A 17666-nucleotide genomic window follows, 5' to 3' on the forward strand; every position below is an offset into this window, starting at 1 on the left:
ATGATAAAATATTATACAATGCCTATATAAAATATATTTATGGTTGTCTTATTCTATAAGTATGGAATATATTCCATCTGATGGGGAGATGTGTCAATTCATATCGCAGATGGATGTATATGAAATGACATCTTTCCCCCCACACTCCAGCCCTTCAAAATCTATCTTCGCCTATGATCATGCCCCCCGGACCAAGTAATTTTCCTGAGACCCCTACCCGGTAAATTCTCCATCCAGTTTTCATTTTTGTGAGGCCCCTTTCTTGAGGCTATAAATCGCTCTTTTGGTCACTCACCGACATGGTATGTCATTCTCTAGGTCACTCTTTTGTGCCTCGCTTACTGGTTCCCTCGCTTTCTAGGTCACTCACGTGCTCAAATACTCTCTTTTGGTTACTCATATGCCTGCATATTTCAGTGGTTGCTCTTTTGGCCGCTCAATGAGATATTCCTCCACACCTCAGGTCACTCACATGACATTGGGGGGGGGGGGTTGAAAAGTTGCTGATCTTACCGTATATATGGGATTCAAGCGCGTACAAAAGAGAGTGAAGTTGCATTTTGAATTTTTTTTCGGAAATTATTGGGGTGGGAACTCAAATAGCCTAGGTTCCAGTGCCTATGCTCATATGGTCGCAAGTCTTTCTTTTGGTCGCTCAGCTCATTGACCTGGTCCTTCTTTCTCTAAAGTCAATTTTGGTCATTCATCACATGCTTGCAAACTCATTTCAGTCATTCACTGACCAAGTCAATCGTCAGAAGACGCGTATTAATTTTAACGGCTTTACCGACTGTGAGCTGTAGAAATTTAAAAAAAAATTGTAGAATAAAATTGTAGAAATTTTGCCCCCCTTCTCCCATTCCACTCTAATTTTCTTGACTTCAATTTTCTCCTTCAAATCTGCCGCCCCTCCGAACTTGCCGCCCTGGGCTATAGTCCGCTGAGTTAACACCAACTATAGCAGATGTTGGCTGCTCTGCTATAGCTGGTGTTGGCTAAGCCCCCCCAATCCCCTCCTCCTGTAAATACACCTCTGTCCCTGTAGCGAAGGTTAGTGCTCCGTGGAGCCCCCCTTACGCCCTCCGTATTGAAAGTCAATTTTCCGAGCCACCCCTCCTCACAAATTATGTTTTTTATAGTTTGCATATCATAAATTTGAGGTAATAAATTATAATTTTACATCACTGTGTATCATTCATGCAATGATAATAAATGAAGATGATACCGTGGGCACCTTACAAATTACTGGTGGACTTCCCCCCCCCCCCCCCCAGGGATCCGCGGACCCCAGGTTGAAAAACACCGGCCTACTTATTGTCACCCATACGCATTTCATATACTCTAAGAAATCTGTGTTTGGCGCCAATGCTGGATGTTCAATAATGATGGAGTACGTGATGGCTGTGGTTTCCTGGAATGTTAGCCATGACCCTGAGCTATTCGGATGAAAGTCGCTCGTAGACAAGGCCGCATGAAGATTTCGACCATTTATCGGGATCATTATTTGAAACATTTTACCAGGACGCATTTATTTATTATTAGAACACGAATTATGTGCGCTAAAAAAGTTGCAAAATATGCACTAAAAACGCTGAAATATTCACTAAAAAATATGTAACAAAGATAAATCTGCATTTGAAAATGCCGAGATATGACATAAAATCAAAAATGTGTGCTAAAAATGAAAAATCCATCTAATAAAGCTTAAGTATGGGACTAGAAATGAAATATATATACAAAAATGAAAAAAATGCATGTATTAAAATAAAAATATGCATAAAATATTTATAAAATAAAAATATGCATAAAATATTCATAAAATAAAAATATGCATAAAATATTTATAAAATAAAAATATGCATAAAATATTCATAAAATAAAAATATGCATAAAATATTTATAAAATAAAAATATGCATAAAATATTCATAAAATAAAAATATGCATAAAATATTCATAAAATAAAAATGTACTGTAAAATTATTCAATATGCCCCACATACACAGGAATATTGAAATATATGTGTGAAATGAAAAAATATGCATTTTGAAATTCTGAAGTTTCTTTAAAGAGGGGAAAATATGCGCAAAAACTGAAAAATTAACGTGCATTTAATTTAAAAATGCAGAAATATGACCTAAAAATTTAAAATATTTACACAAAAAATTTGCACTAAAATCAAAAAAAGTGTTAAAAGCACTGAAATATGTCCTAAAAGAAAAATATACAGTAAAACTGAAAAATATACGCAAAAACTCAGTAGGAAACATGCATTCAGAAATGCAAAAATGCTGAGTATAAATGCTGCGTATTTATAAATACTTACATTTATAAATACGCAGAATTATGCCTAAAAGGAACTCAATTCTAAAATATTCTCTTGGAATTAGAGAAATGCGATCAAATTCGAAAAATAAAAAGATAAATATATTAGCTATAATAAAAAAGTACAATGCGATTAATAGAAAAAAATGCTAAAAATATGCACTTATTCTAAAATTTCTATGGTTTTATGCAATAAATATAAAAAATGCTAAAATATGCAACGTAGGAAAATAGCATATTATTCCGGACTCTATTTGTTATTTATTTTGGAGGGTGGGCCAGCATCCAAACCATGTGAAAATACGAAAAAAAAATTGTAATAAATACATTTCAAAAAGGATATCAAAAATTTCCGCACATTGAGCTCTAAACTATTTCTATTGTGGGCCAATATTGCCCTTGAGCCGATTTCCATTTGCAGCCCATTACAGATGACGCCCGAAAAGCTTACATATAATTTTGCACGAGACATCATACCGTATATACGTATTAAATTAAGAACATACACATTATATACCGTATAAGTATACACCTGGGCCGTTTCAAGAGCATCATGGGGCCCCCAGGCCAAGTAATTTTTCTGAGGCCCTACCAGGCAAATTTACATGCTTACTCTCGAAATTTAACCAGATCTCATTTTTGTGAGGGCCCCCCCCCCCCGGGCGGTGCCTAGTTGTGCCCATGAGTTAAGACGGCACTGGTTACACATAATACGAAAAAGATCACGTACAGGCAGTGCCGCCTTAACGCATGGGCCCACCCGGGCACCTCAAGAGAAGAGGGGCCTCCGAAAAACGAAAAGTAGTTGAATTTTTCGAGAATTGGCCAGGTAGGGCCTCAGAAATATCACTTGGCCCGAGGGCCTACGATGCTCTTAAGACGGCCCTGCGTACAGGGTGCACAGGTAACAGCACGAACCGCAAATTACTGGTGTACCGTTGATCCTGGAGGCATACAATTAGAAAAAGTATCCAAATACGTACGTATCCGTTTACTCAGATACGTCATTCGTGTTGCAAGGGGTTGCATAGTTATTTTAAAAAAAATTAACTTTTCATACGGACACCCTGTGCCCAAAAACCCAGTTAGAAAGTTGATGCATTGTCTCTCCCGAGGCCAACAAACTGATTATACATTTCTAAGTGCAATATTCGATGAGATATTTTTGAACTCAAAAATGGAGAAAAGATGGGGGAAAAAAACAGGATAAATGTGGGTAAAATGCGTTCTCAGGGCAAATTGAAAAGAAATTCGGGAGTCAGCTGAATTTTTTAGAAGCCTCAAAAACATGTTTTTCTTCAAGATAAAACAGTATATAGATCTGAAATCTGAAATTTTCCAAACCCGCGGTGCCTTTTTCCTAATCAACGTTTATCCGCGTTTCTCAGAGCAGTTTAACAAAGAAACTTTTCGAAAAACCTTTATCAGGGCTGCGTCTCTTCTCCTCGCACAGTTTGAAAACCCCTGACTTCAATGATTCGCTTTGTATGTTAGTAGACGTGCTGAAACAAGTTTTATGTCGTCCTCAAACCCTAATTTAGTGATCACACGTGAAAAATTCTAGGTGCCAATACAAATTTCTTAATTGCCATGATGACCTAGCGCCTGGGATCTGCCAAGCTCTGATACAGAAGTTGGGACCACGGTGATAATCGTACCATGTGGGATCCACTGTAATCACCTTTATCGGCCAATGTTCCCAATTGGGAACATCGTTTTTATTAATTAGAAAGAAATAGTTTTGTTCGTGAAAGCACTTGATTTTTTTTTTTTTTTCGCTGAACATATGATTCCTAACTTGATTTACAAAACAAAAATTTCATTAATTTAAGAACTTATATGTCACTAATTTAGTTTTTTTAAACGTAATTTTAAAAAAGAATAAAATTTAGTGTCTTTGTTTTTTAATTTTAATGTTGTTTCTATGGACATGGGAAGTCCAGAAACCATACAGGAAAAAAAAATTCATGCATGTTTCGGTTGATATCTCTAAGGCCGGCATTACACTATAAACGTTTGATAAAAGTACTTTTATAAATGTTGCAAAATGCAACCAATAAAAGCATTGGTAACATTCTAGCAAATGCAATCACGCACCTTATTAGTTGTATTTTTTGAGTTTTATAAATGAAATTTTATGAAACACTTATAGTGTAATCTCGGCCTAAGGCCGCTATTAAACTGTAAAATTTTGATGAAAGTTCTTTTATCAAACTCGAAAAATGCAACCAATAAGAGCATCGGTTTCATTCGAGCAAATGCAACTGTTGATCTTATTGGTTGCATTTTCAACTTTTATAAAAGATATTTTGTCAAACATTTATAGTGTAATCCCGGCCTAAGGAAAAAAAAATATTGAAAGAAATTGAAATCTGAATTCAGCCTGTAAAATGTTAATACAAATACGCGAATGTTTCCTTCGACTTGGTCGACTTTGCTTCGACAATTACTAAGAATGCGTGTCAGGTGCATTCATTATTTACATGAAATTGGAATTAGGCCGGGATTACACTATAAAAAAGTTGTATAAAAGTCCTTTTATAAAACGTGGAAAATTCAACCAATAAGTTTATCAGTTGCATTTGCTCGAATGTAACCTATGAGCTTTATTGGTTGGATTTTTTGAATTTTATAAAAGGGATTTTATCAAACTTTTATGGTGTAATACCGGCCTTACAGGGAATTCTTTCCCTCCTCCAACTCTTTCCCACTATTTCTTTGTTATTTCACCATAAAATCACGAATGAGAATTTCATAATTCTTATTTTAAACACAATGAGCGTGTATTAAAATGAAGTTCTTATCATGGCGATATCTTCACGCGATATATCGCGTGGGAAAGATTTTATTATGTTTATTATCGGAACTTTTGATAACGGGGGTATTCGGTTGAGTACCGTTGGGAGGGGGGGGGGGGGGTTAAAAGTATGTTCGTGTAACCTAATATACAGGATGTAAACTTAAATTCGTTTCAGCACAAATAACTCGGAAACCATTGGCTATACGTCGAAACATACCTTCACGTAGAAAAAGTATTTAAATGCCGTGCCTATCTTAGATGTGTCATTTATTTTACGAAAACGTATATGTACCGATATACAGAATTTAATTTTTTACCTGTCCTCTAACTTTCAATTAGAAAGTTGTTGCTCTGTCTCTCCCGAGGCCGAAAAAAAAATCTATAATTATAAGTGCAATATTAGGTTAGATATTTGAATTCAAAAATCGCTGAAAATGAGTTAAAGAACCGCATAAACAACGGACGAGCTCCTCCCACGGGGCTGCTATTTCCCTCATTTTCGGCGATTTTTGAACCCAAATATTTCAGCGAACATTACACTTGGATACATGACCCCCCCCCCGGGAGGAAGTATGGGATGTCTGTAAAAGAAGACGCAGAGAAGTTTGCAGAGAAAATTAGAAAATTCAGTTATATCTCGATAGCATTTTTTAATGCATATCTGTTTATCGCAAATATTTTTCTTTCGTAAACATTCTGAAATGTTTTGTCACAAAATATGTAGATTAAAATACAATCTGACGCACATGCTTTTTACGACATTGAGATAATACCGTAACTCACACCTGGCTCACAAGAGAGACTTTTCACCCAAGGTCGCATTTATTATTTTCCACAATTGTTCTCGATTCGTTTTCGAGAGCAATTTATGGTGGTGATGTGATAAGCGATAATATCAGTTACAAATACGCGAATATACCGTTCGCGAACAGCTCGGTCTAATTAAGGATTTTTCAATAGGAAATGGGATCAATAAAAGTCTCGAGAAGAAACTACAAGCAATCTGTTTTCTGAAGAAATTTTTCAGCGGCTAAAAACATCCCTGTGCGGCCATTCTGAGTCTAGCTAGAGTCCCAGGGCCGAATTAACCATTAAGCAAAAGGAGTACGCGCTTATAGTATCGGGAGAAAAGGGAGCACCACAAAAAAGGATCAAATAGTATATATTTCTTTTAAATGAGCATTTTTCCCCCCAACATCAACCATCTGGTAGAAACTGTCAAAATTTCAAGAGTACTCGATTGCTTAGGTGAAGATCTTTATCGAAACGTGCAACCAAGGGAGGGTAATGGATCTGTTGGTGCTCCCGTCGCTGTACCAAGAAGAGCACCGAGTTTACTCTTTTTTTCGTAACAAATTACGGGGAAGGGGTGCCAAAATAGATACATACTCTGACGAAGTAAATTTTCATTTCTAGCTACGGTTCTGGGGTCACACAAAAGCAGAGAAACTAAGTTGAAATTTCGAACAAGAACTCATGCAAATGCTAAGTTTTTGGATTGAGATTTCGCCCAGTTTCCAAAAAGTAAGCCCACTGCTGTCTGAATAGCATAATAGGCGCACTGAACAAAACAAATTTTTCTGGGCCACCCCCCCCCCCCTATTCAGCTATAAATCAGTCACCCGTGTTTTAGGGAGCCTCGCATTTGTTGTAATAATTGTCTTTCATAAATTCGGAATTTTCATTAATTCGGTAAATCGACATTTTCATCTAGAATTTTCATTAATTCGGTAAATCGACATTTTCATCTAGAATTTTCATTAATTCGGTAAATCGACATTTTCATCTAGAATTTTCATTAATTCGGTAAATCGACATTTTCATCAGTTCTGGAAATTCGAAATTTCCACCACGTCTGGAATTATTTTTTTAAATAAATTCTAAACTTTCATCTATTCTGAAACTTTTCATTTGTTCTGAATTTTCACCAATTTTGAAATTCTGAATTTTCTTTAATATTGTGTGTGGAATTTTCTGAATTTTCATCAATTCTAAAAGTATTTCTTGAATTGATTCTGAATTTTTTCATGATTTTTATTTTCTGAATATTTTTGACCTCTTCCCTCGCAGAAGAAAAAAATCAAGGCTAAGAAGCCCCTCTATTATTTTCGTGCCAGGCCCCGCTTCTGGTAATGGTGGTCCTGCTATAAATACCTACCTGCCAATTTGCATACTTACTCTCTCCAAAAGTTAAACCATATAAAATTGTCATGACGCTTTCCTGGCACTTGGAATTACCAAGCCGTAACATCACATAGGCCTCGGACAAAATGATTTTTCTGAATCCCTCAAAAAATACTTACTTACCAGAGGCGAGCACGTGCCCTGGGCCCCGACTTCTGAAGGGCATCGAAAAACCCCAACTTTACACTGTTTTTTCAATTTAAAGGGCTCAATATATATTTCCGCGCCCGGGCCTCAACTGACCTTAATCCGCTTCTGCTGCTTACCAATTTACATACTCTCGAAAATTGTGAACAGATCTGATTGTCATGAGGCCCAGGGTAAGACGCCTTTATTAAGGAGTGTATTAAGGAGTTCTAGCCCAGGACAATGTGGTAAAGGAGACATAGGCGTAAACTTCTATAGGGCCCATGGGCCCGAGCCCCCCCAACATTTTTGAAGACGCGGCTCAGCCCCCCCAAAAATTCGTATGAATATGGCTTATTCATTTTGCAATGATGAAAAATTTTTTTTTAACCAAAAGTTGTCCTAATTATGAATTAGTTAATGGAAACAATCTGCTCAAAATTTTAGTTCTTTTAAAAAATCTGGATGGTCTTTGGCTGTCTTGTTCCATGACAATACGTTTATCTCATTTCTTCCCTGCCGTTCAATCCCCAATTGCACCCTCCATCGGTTCCAATCCTTACTGCCAGAAGGCACGGCTGAGAGGAAGATTCTTTGAGGTGTTGAGGGGACTCTTTCTTCTTTGCCTGTGGCAAAAACTGAGTGTCTCTTCTTTTGTTCACTGCGACCGGAGGACGGCCATGGCGCCGACATGAAAATAAGCCCAAAGATGCATGGTGGGGGGGAGGGGGAGGTTGAAAATTGGGAAGCAATGATATTGAAACCGAAATAAATTACACTCTATAAAGAATAGGTGCCAGAACCTAGAGGCTGAGGCCATTTCAGCCCCCCCCCCCGCAATAAATTTTGTAAGGGGACCGAGCCTCCCCAGTAATTACTGAAAAAAACCATTGTGCAATGCATTCTCCCTCAATCAAATAAACAACAAGTGAATTATAATATTGATTTTAAAAAAGGAAATGAAAACTAAATGATAATTTTTCAAAGGTCCAAGACCAACCCCTCGACCGGGCTTTATTGGCCCATTCGTTAAGTCACCACTACATTTTAACAATGAATACAAAATATTATCTTTATAACTAAGGGATTCCTGAATTATTTACGTTCGCAGCACTCATGGAAATTTTAAATGCTGCCCAACACCTCAGCCAACGTCTTCCTAAAGAGTGTAGTCAACACCATAACCCTTGTTTTGTGGAACAGATTTGCACCCTCCACTAATATAATTTGACTGGCTCTTCGTTTTCGTAAGAATGCTCATTTAGGAAAGAAAATTAGAATTTTTTTTTTGAATTTTTGAGTAGGAAAACTGAACATCCTAATCTAAATTGTGCATGTGTATCAATAAAAATTGTACAAACTGTATAATTTTTATTGATGAGGTGACTGAAAAGGCAGTGACAGCAACGCCAATGAGGTATGTGATATCCCCACCCCCTCAACGTTTTCTCCCCATCTGGTTGGGAATTTCGAAGATGAGAAACGAAACTAAAACTAATTCAATAAAAAGTTATCAATTAGGTCATTGCAAAGATGGCCTACTGCACATTATCGGTTAGGGGGGGGGGAAGGGAGATAGCCTACAAGTTGGCTACAAGACTCGTTCATTCATAAAAAGAATATTGCTCACAAATTGAAAAGAATTTCTTCAATTTAAAAAGTAAAAATTAATCTTCAATTACCTAAGGAAGCAGGTTGGCCACCCCTTTATAAATAGTGAAATGCATGCACAATATCGGTATGTAAGTGCCGCAAAATGTATCTATTTAAAATTCAATAAATCATAAATAGTCAGTCCTCGGTATAACGTCACTCGGGGACCAAATAAAAATGACCGGAAGCTGCGATAACTTGATAACGAGTAATTCCACTATTTTCACTAATTTTGTTGGCAAGGACTATAAAAGAGATGTTATAGGCATCCCCTATCCCGAATCAGGGCCTCAGGCTGGGGCCTTTGGTGGATATAGTGAATTTTTCGTGTGAAAAACAAAAAATGATAGAGGGGGGGGGGGAATCGTCCCCCCGCACTGGAGCCCTGTTAGTCCAATACCTTCTAAAGCAGCTTGCTCTAGAAGGTGTTGGTTAGTCCCACCGTTGACTGGGGGGGGGGGCATGTTTATAGTGCAATGTATGTCTGATGATGTTAATAGTTATGACTTTACAACGAGATCTTTGGATGAGAGATCTTTTCAAGACTCTCTCTCGGTCATCCGTTTATAAGATTTCAAATTGAAAATTAATTCAACAAAGAAAAAATTATACATTGATAGGTTTCCTTTCCATGTTTAGCGAGAAAATTCTTTTTCTATGAACACAGGACCATATCGTGCCTTTTCGGGGCCCCCAGGGCACACTTTTTCTGGGGGCCCTTGGAAAGGATTATTATTATGCAAAATAAATGTACATTATTTTGTGGCGCCCAATTAAGCATGTGGCCCTGGTGCAATGCCCTGGTTGCCCCAGCCTAGTTAGGGGGCCTGTATGACCATATAGTAGTTATTCCAGACAACTAGCTTTCGCGGGTAGATAGGACAAGGCAAATCGCTTTGGGACAAGATCAAAGAAAAGCGTTGGGTCGCAATAGGCAGGATTAACCATTGAGGACAACAAAGCACGTACTCCTGACACGGGCATCAGAAAAGAGCAATCACTAATTTATTTTTTCTTAGCTGACGATTGTTTTCTGTCTCTGTAGATCGGCTGGCGACAGAAGTAGAAAATGCCATCAGTGAATCCTCTTGAATGCACTTCTGTACTATGCCTGTGACAGATACCCATTATGAGTTTAAAAAAAAAAAGGAAAAAAAAGGAGAAAACTATTCAACAGAATACACCCCAACCCCCCCTCACTTGTTAACTTGGGAACTGGTTGACGGGTCTATATCGCTTCCTGTACGATCTCCTTCCTCATTGTTTGTACACCCCTCTGGAGGTAGCAATGTATTATATGATAGCAATAATGAGATGGATGTTGTAGTTTTCCTGTCAGCGGCGCTTTGACTATTTTTGTTCCACTGTAGAAATTTAGTAGCCTTTCTAGAATACAACTGCCCTGAAGCGAGGCGGAGCATACACAAACACACACATATATATAGGTGAATTCCGAACAAAGACGCACACGAATGGGCAGCCAGATGTATTGGAAATTTTTCCCTGAGGAAGCGTGAGAACTTTCCCGAAATTTTCAGTCATGGATACCGCCATCTAACTGAATCATGTGTTTATAGGTGTTTAAGTAACACACATCTCTGTGTCCCTCCTTCAGGAAGCTAGCACAGTGTTACATTTTTATGTTGTCCAGATGTACTAACCATGAGAAAAAAACGAAGAATAAGACATCCGAAATGTTCACAAAAGATTAATTCGGCTGGTCAAATTTGACCAGCCGAACTATAGTAGTTACAAAAGGTAATTGCCGATAAATGGTTGCGCACGAAGACGTGAGAAATTTTTCTGTACAGAGTTGACAATACCGAAAACAGGATTGTCATATTAACTATAGCATATAGGAAGAGGAAGAAACATCCAGTTGTTTTTTAATCCAAGTGTCATCGTTGAGTGTTCATGTTACAAATTTTCAAGTCAACGCTGATCGATCGTTGCATCCTTACCCTTCCTTCATGATGAAGGAATCATCATCAAAGCCCAATTTGTAGCAGAGCAACAATAATCTTGGTAAGTACAACCTCATTAGCAGTTTCTCTAATTTTTTGGGAATTTTGCGATTGCATAAAATGTTTATACAGATATTCTTGAGGCCAAAAGCTTTTACGACAAACATTGTTTGGAACAAGATTGTTAAAGAAATCGAAAGTACAGTAGAACCTCGATTATCCGAGGGTGGATTATCCGGAGTTCAGAAATTACAAAACTACGAAAGGTGAAAGAAAACCGACCATGAAATTATTGATCAGACAACACAAGAGATTTTGGAAATAATATTCGGTGATAGTGATTAGAAGAATGGGAACAGAGATTGTTATTGAAGTTATGATCAGTTAGATCAGAGTATCCTATAATGGGCAATATCGCTCCTTCGGGGCATGGAAAGGTCCGGGGGGGGGGGGGGATTGAGAAAAAAACAAATTCTGAAGAGGAGGACGATGAAACAAAAAGTTTGGAAAACTGCGAGTTGGATTATTCAAATTTGTTTTGCTTAAACAGTGTCTCTAATAACAAGGAACAAAATAAGTCGAAAATAATTTGTGTAAAAAAAACATCTTATGACACCCAAATTTTTTGGTTTTTCTGCAAGTCAGGACCTTTGACTTGAAGTGCCCCTAGAAAAAAGTGGACAATTATAACCCTGCATAAATAGGGTCAAAGATGCTTAGTTTATTAGCGAATAGAGTAAATACTGTGCTGTTTAAATTAAATGGGCCACTTCATGCAGAAATTAGGACCGGTTCAGAAACTATATAATTGTATAACTAGGTTCTTGTGTGTATTTTTTGAGGAAAATTTAAATGTGAGTATTTGACATGAACAACATGAGGATACAATAAATATTTATTTTAAATCAACGAAATGTATAAATATGCGTTTCATTCGAACTGTTTGCTATTGCTGCTATGTTTGGTTATTCCTGGTGATTTAAACCGTGGTTTTCGATAGGCCGTGGTCAGCATTACATGATTGAAAATTTTTATATCGTTAGATTATTAAGTTATTTTTGTTAAAATTAATTTTTAGGATAAAATATGAATGGCATATCTATCACGTAGGTGTTTATGGTCAAAACTGATCAATTGATTTATTGAAAATGATTGCAAATAAGATAATGCTTGACCAAAAATAATTACCGGTCCTGCAGGGTCCTTCAACGTTGAAATGTTTTACATACATCAGTAGTATATGAGCAAAAAAAACACTAAAATTTCGGTTAATAAGCACTCGCTCAGACGTATATTACATGTAAACAAAGATTTTCCCCCCTTCTGATTTATGAATTTAAAAAAAAGTATTTATACTTTTACTGATATCAGTATGACTTCAGTATTATACTAATACTGAAGTGTGTGTTTGTTAAGAAAAATAAGCGAGCTGCTATGCCAATGGGTTTTTAAACGTTTGCTATCTGCGGCGCACCTTAATATTAATAGCAACTGATCACCTATGTTGGCCAAATAAAATCGAAACCAATGTTTTTATACCCTCTATGGTTCTCCTCCATAAAACGTATTGAAAATTATTTTTTTTCCAGAAACCGATGTAAATTGGCACTGTTAGCATATTTTTAACAGAAACAATACATCATCACAGCAATTTAATTAATTATACTGGATTTAACTAGCTAAAATAATTAATTAAGGGTAAAATATAGTCTGCCTTAATTTTAATGTTATCTATAAACAGATTAGAATTTTGTTCAGCAAAGTTGAATAGTTTCGTCCCTTGAATTTCATTTCCATTTCCCTCAATTTGGTGCTATAATATAAATCTCTGAGCACGTAAAATTGGGACAGCTCTCAAATATGACACCAACAAGGAATCAGCTTTTTCTAGATAGATAAAAATTATTGTACTTATATAGCTGTACCTTGTACTGAAATGACACTAAAGGATGTACTTTCTGAAATACCAAAAAACCTGTTTGTAGTTTTTTGACCATTTACCATGTCTATTCAAAAATCAACGGGACTATATAGGGTTAATGCGCAAAAAAGTTGCTCTTCCTTCACATTTTTTTTAATTGATGCAATAAAGTTATTGCATCATTGATTTCATAATGAGATTATCAGCATATCAGATATTATCTACACCGAACTTTTGTCATTAATTACGCAATAATAATTTTCTCATTATTAATACGCGAAAGAGCTCAGTATGGTGTTTGTTGCATTTTTCCTCTCTTTAAACACTGTACTCACTCAGACATTTTAATATTTTTGTTTTGTTTGTTTATATTGAATTTTTTGCAAATCAAATACGGTACTCCTGTACTATATTGAAATGCACATTATTGAACACAAATGAAACGAAATTAAGTATTTCTGCTCGAAGAAATGCCGACCAACAAAAAACCAAAATATCAAATCGTAATATTTTCAGTGATTTTGTCCTCTTCACCCCCCCCCCCCACCTCTAAAGAGAAAAAGAAATGAACATGAAGTAAAATCATTTGTCAAACATTTTATAGGATAGCGGCTCTGGCTGCATAAGCCTATATGACCATGCTTTTTTGGAATTTTCATCGAGTATGAATTTCAATACTGTTTTAAAAACATTGAATGATTCCTGTTTTGATCTCATTTGAATATAGCCGATCTTGACAAATCAAAAACTATGTAGGAAACAGCCATATTCCTGAGGAGCCAAGCATGGTTTTTGCTGAAGAAGTTTTTTAGATTTTTTCAGGACTTACGGAGACCCCCCCCCCCCATGTCGAAGGCCACACTGTTTTCGTCATCCTATGATTCCACTCCAGCAATCACATGCAGAGAATGTTTGGTGCCGATATCAATTTTCTAGTCGCCATGGTGACCTGGAGCCCGAGATTTGTCAAGCCCTGGTATATAGGGACAGGGTTCGTACCGTCCTTGAAAATCCTTAGAGAAAAAGTTCATTTTCAAGTCTTTAAAAGTCCTTGAAAAAGTTATAATCATTTTCAAGGTGTTTGAATTTTTTTTCGTGAATTTCTTCCATCAATTTTTGTCTTACCCCCCCCCCCCCCCTCCGCAATCCCCGCTAAACTACTTTCTGCTGAGATGGAAACGAACTGAACAACAACGATCATATGAGTTACGTCAGTGTTTCTCAAGTGTGCGTAGTGGCTTCTAGCGGTGTAGCTAACCTTTGTCAGGGGCGGCGCGACAAGCTGGAATATTGATTTGTATGCTTATTTATTCTTTGAAAAGTGGTTCTTTTATAAGTAAAAATATCTACCAAGCTATTCCGTGGAGTCGCGGATGAACCATGAATTGGGCAAAAAGCCGCTGCTGACAAAAGTCAGAACCTTTGAGTTACGGGACAATGTTCAAAACAGAATACATGGTCACGCATATCTAGAGGTATTTCTGAGCTTTAAAAGGTGTTGCTCTTAAATCTGACAGAAAAATACTGCACTTGAGATATTGCTCTGAAATTATTTCAAACTATTAAATTAATGAATGTCAGTTGCAAACAGGACCGCAAGTAGATGCTTGGTCGGCCAGGGTGAGCACGCATTTTGACGCCCCTTTGTAATGTTGAAGGAGAGGTTAAATGGTGAAATTGGCACCCTCTCTGGTCAGCGCATGGTGCACCAGAACCTTTGAACAGACTGCGGCGGCTCACCAAAGACTGTGGCCAACGGTCGCCAAGTGCGGGGACTGCGCGAGAGAATTTTTTGTGACTAGACAGACCTGAAGATAACGCTGATTCAACATGTTATGTTCTCAATGATACAATAAAAGTGGACAGTAATAGTGGTGACCTAGACCGAAGCAACCTTCTGATGACATAAAGATGACGAATCTACTCAGCCGAAGCCCAATGTGTGCAGCACCGCCGATGCCATTAAGATCAGGGTAGGACCTTTTTGTGATCGCTCTATTTTGTTTGGTCAGGATAACAAATGTTCTTATTTTTATTTTCGCAATTATATAACTAGATTCGCATAAAAGTCTGTATCCAAAAATGCCTAACGATAACTCTCCTAACCCTTCGCCACCTGACCCATCACCAGAAAACTTACAAATTTGTCGCGTTGCCTTGAAACTCCCGCCCATATGGCGGCAAAATATAAAGTTATGGTTCATTCAAGTGGAAAGTTGTTTTTCAATATCCACCATAACTAACGACGCTACCAAATACAATAACGTGATTGCGGTTATAGATCCAGAAACGCTCGCTTTCGTTTCAGATATTTTATCGATCCCACTCCGAGGGAAACATCATCAAAAGAACTTATTGAGACTATCAAAGAACATTTTACAAAATTACGACCGCGACCAACATCTTGTCATGCACCACAAAGTATTTTCGTCCACCCTCATTTGAAAGACTGCTCACACGTATTCATTCGGCACGATGGAGTGCGAAAGCCGCTTCAAGCTCCATATGACGGACCATTTCAAGTGATTCAACGACGTGAAAAGACATTCGACATCGATGTCCGTGGAAAAAAAAGAACAGGGGGTCTATTACGCTCACGTCGTTATACAGCGAGGTCGTTAGTGACGTCACGCCCTTAACGCAAATTCTCAACGAGCCTCATAACGCAAATCTCAGCGACCATCGTCAAAAACTTGATTTTTCTCAGCAACCAGCGGTATGTCGTTATCTATTTTACGAAAAACTCCCTGGTCCGAGAGTTGCGTTAGCTCCGAAAGGGATGGACCAATCGGATAATTTTCTCCGCTGCTGATAATCATCATCACTATCAACGAGTGCTGCAGCACGTGCGTTATTATTATTTTATTTATTTGTACGCGTTAGTGTGTGTTGGTTGTCCCTAATTTTCTAAGCTGCATTTTTTTAATTCATCCGGATTATTTTTATTTTCATCAAACATTTGAGAAAAAGGTAGGCTATGCACGCACATGATACTGGCGCGGGGAAATTTTCTAAATTATTACGTTTAAAAAATGATTTTCTATTGAAGTTCAATGATGTGATGAATTTCCAAAACGACTATCAAAAATATCATATCTTACCATGTTTTTAACACATTTATCTACCGTCTTGATATTAAGTCAAAATCAAGAACAAGTAACCTTTTATTTACATCATTAATTAGAAAATTGGTTTTCTTGTTTCACACATGAAAATGAAGTACCACCAAATTTACACTGTTGTTGACATCTTTTTTATACTCCGATCAGAAAATGCACTCAAGGATTAGAAAAAATTTATTTGTTGATTAATAAAATTTACTTTGATTTTTTATAGTGTACTTAGTGCACAGAGTATAGTGTGTGTGTGTGTAATGGTGTTTACTGCATTACACTTCTGTGTACTGCACAGAAAGTAGCAACACTTAATTCATATTACAAAATATCAATGTTATTAAACGAATTAAGAAGGGGAAAATCTGGAGACGTTTAAATATATATTGACGTCGATTTTGAACGAGATGTAAAAAAAATATTGAGCAAATTTCAAAATGTCTTGAAACATCGCGATAGAGAGATTTACCAGTTAAATAATATTCTTATATTGAGATGAGTTTAAGATTAGAATAAAGACATTTCCATACAAGATTAAAAAAAAAAATAACGTTGTGTAGAGTGATTTATCTTTGTACCGAGTATAATAATTTATAACGATTTACCACTGAATAATTTTTTCCAATCAGTTATGTGTACAGATAACATTTTAAACGATAATGCTGTCTCTGAATCATGTTACTAAATTAAGTAATGTAATTCAGAGAATTATTATTCATTATAATGAACTTGATAAATTAATAATGAATGAATAATTTCCAATTCTAACTAATTTGTCTCCGTTGCTCTCACCATCGAAAAATGTACGCGCGAGCGGCCATGTTTATTTCCGTAACGCGAACATAACGAGTGGTCTCCGGTCTCGTTAGTTAACGTTTCACGTAGCGATGTCGATAACGAAAATCGCTAGTAACGATGTGAGAAAAATCAACCTTTAGCGATGGTGACGTAAATCTATCCCACAATGCACCGCAAACCCCAAACACGTTTGAAACGCGGGCATAACGACATGAGCGTAATAGACCCCCTGTTTCTCTGGACAGACTGAAACCCGCCTTCCTGGCTTCAGACGTGAACGATTCCAGTCCGTCACCAACAAGAATTACCTTACCTACGCCTCCCGTTCCTCAGACAAGAAAAACACGTTCCGGACGAACTGTCCATTTCCCGGACCGTTTCGAACCGTAAGTTCGCTACTGGGGGGGGGGGGGGGAGTGTGCGGCGGCTCACCAAAGACTGTGGCCAACGGTCGCCAAGTGCGGGGACTGCGCGAGAGAATTTTTTGTGACTAGACAGACCTGAAGATAACGCTGATTCAACATGTTATGTTCTCAATGATACAATAAAAGTGGACAGTAATAAGACTTTCCTGTAGGAACCGGGTATAACATATCGATATAACATATGTACTGAAAAAGTTCTTGGGGCCAGGCTGGTCGTTGATCGCCTGCGGATGTGGCCACGGAATGGAGGTGGCTTCAACAATATCTGTTGCAAGTTCCGAAATGAACTGACTGCTAACGGAGGTTGATTGTTGACCGTAGATGCACGCAAAAACAGTTCTTTAAAGCAGAACTGATT

The sequence above is a fragment of the Pholcus phalangioides genome, unplaced genomic scaffold (assembly GCF_987345545.1).
Source record: "Pholcus phalangioides strain wild (caught in Gottingen) unplaced genomic scaffold, Ppha-v1.0 ptg000024l_1, whole genome shotgun sequence".
NCBI lineage: Eukaryota > Metazoa > Arthropoda > Arachnida > Araneae > Pholcidae > Pholcus > Pholcus phalangioides.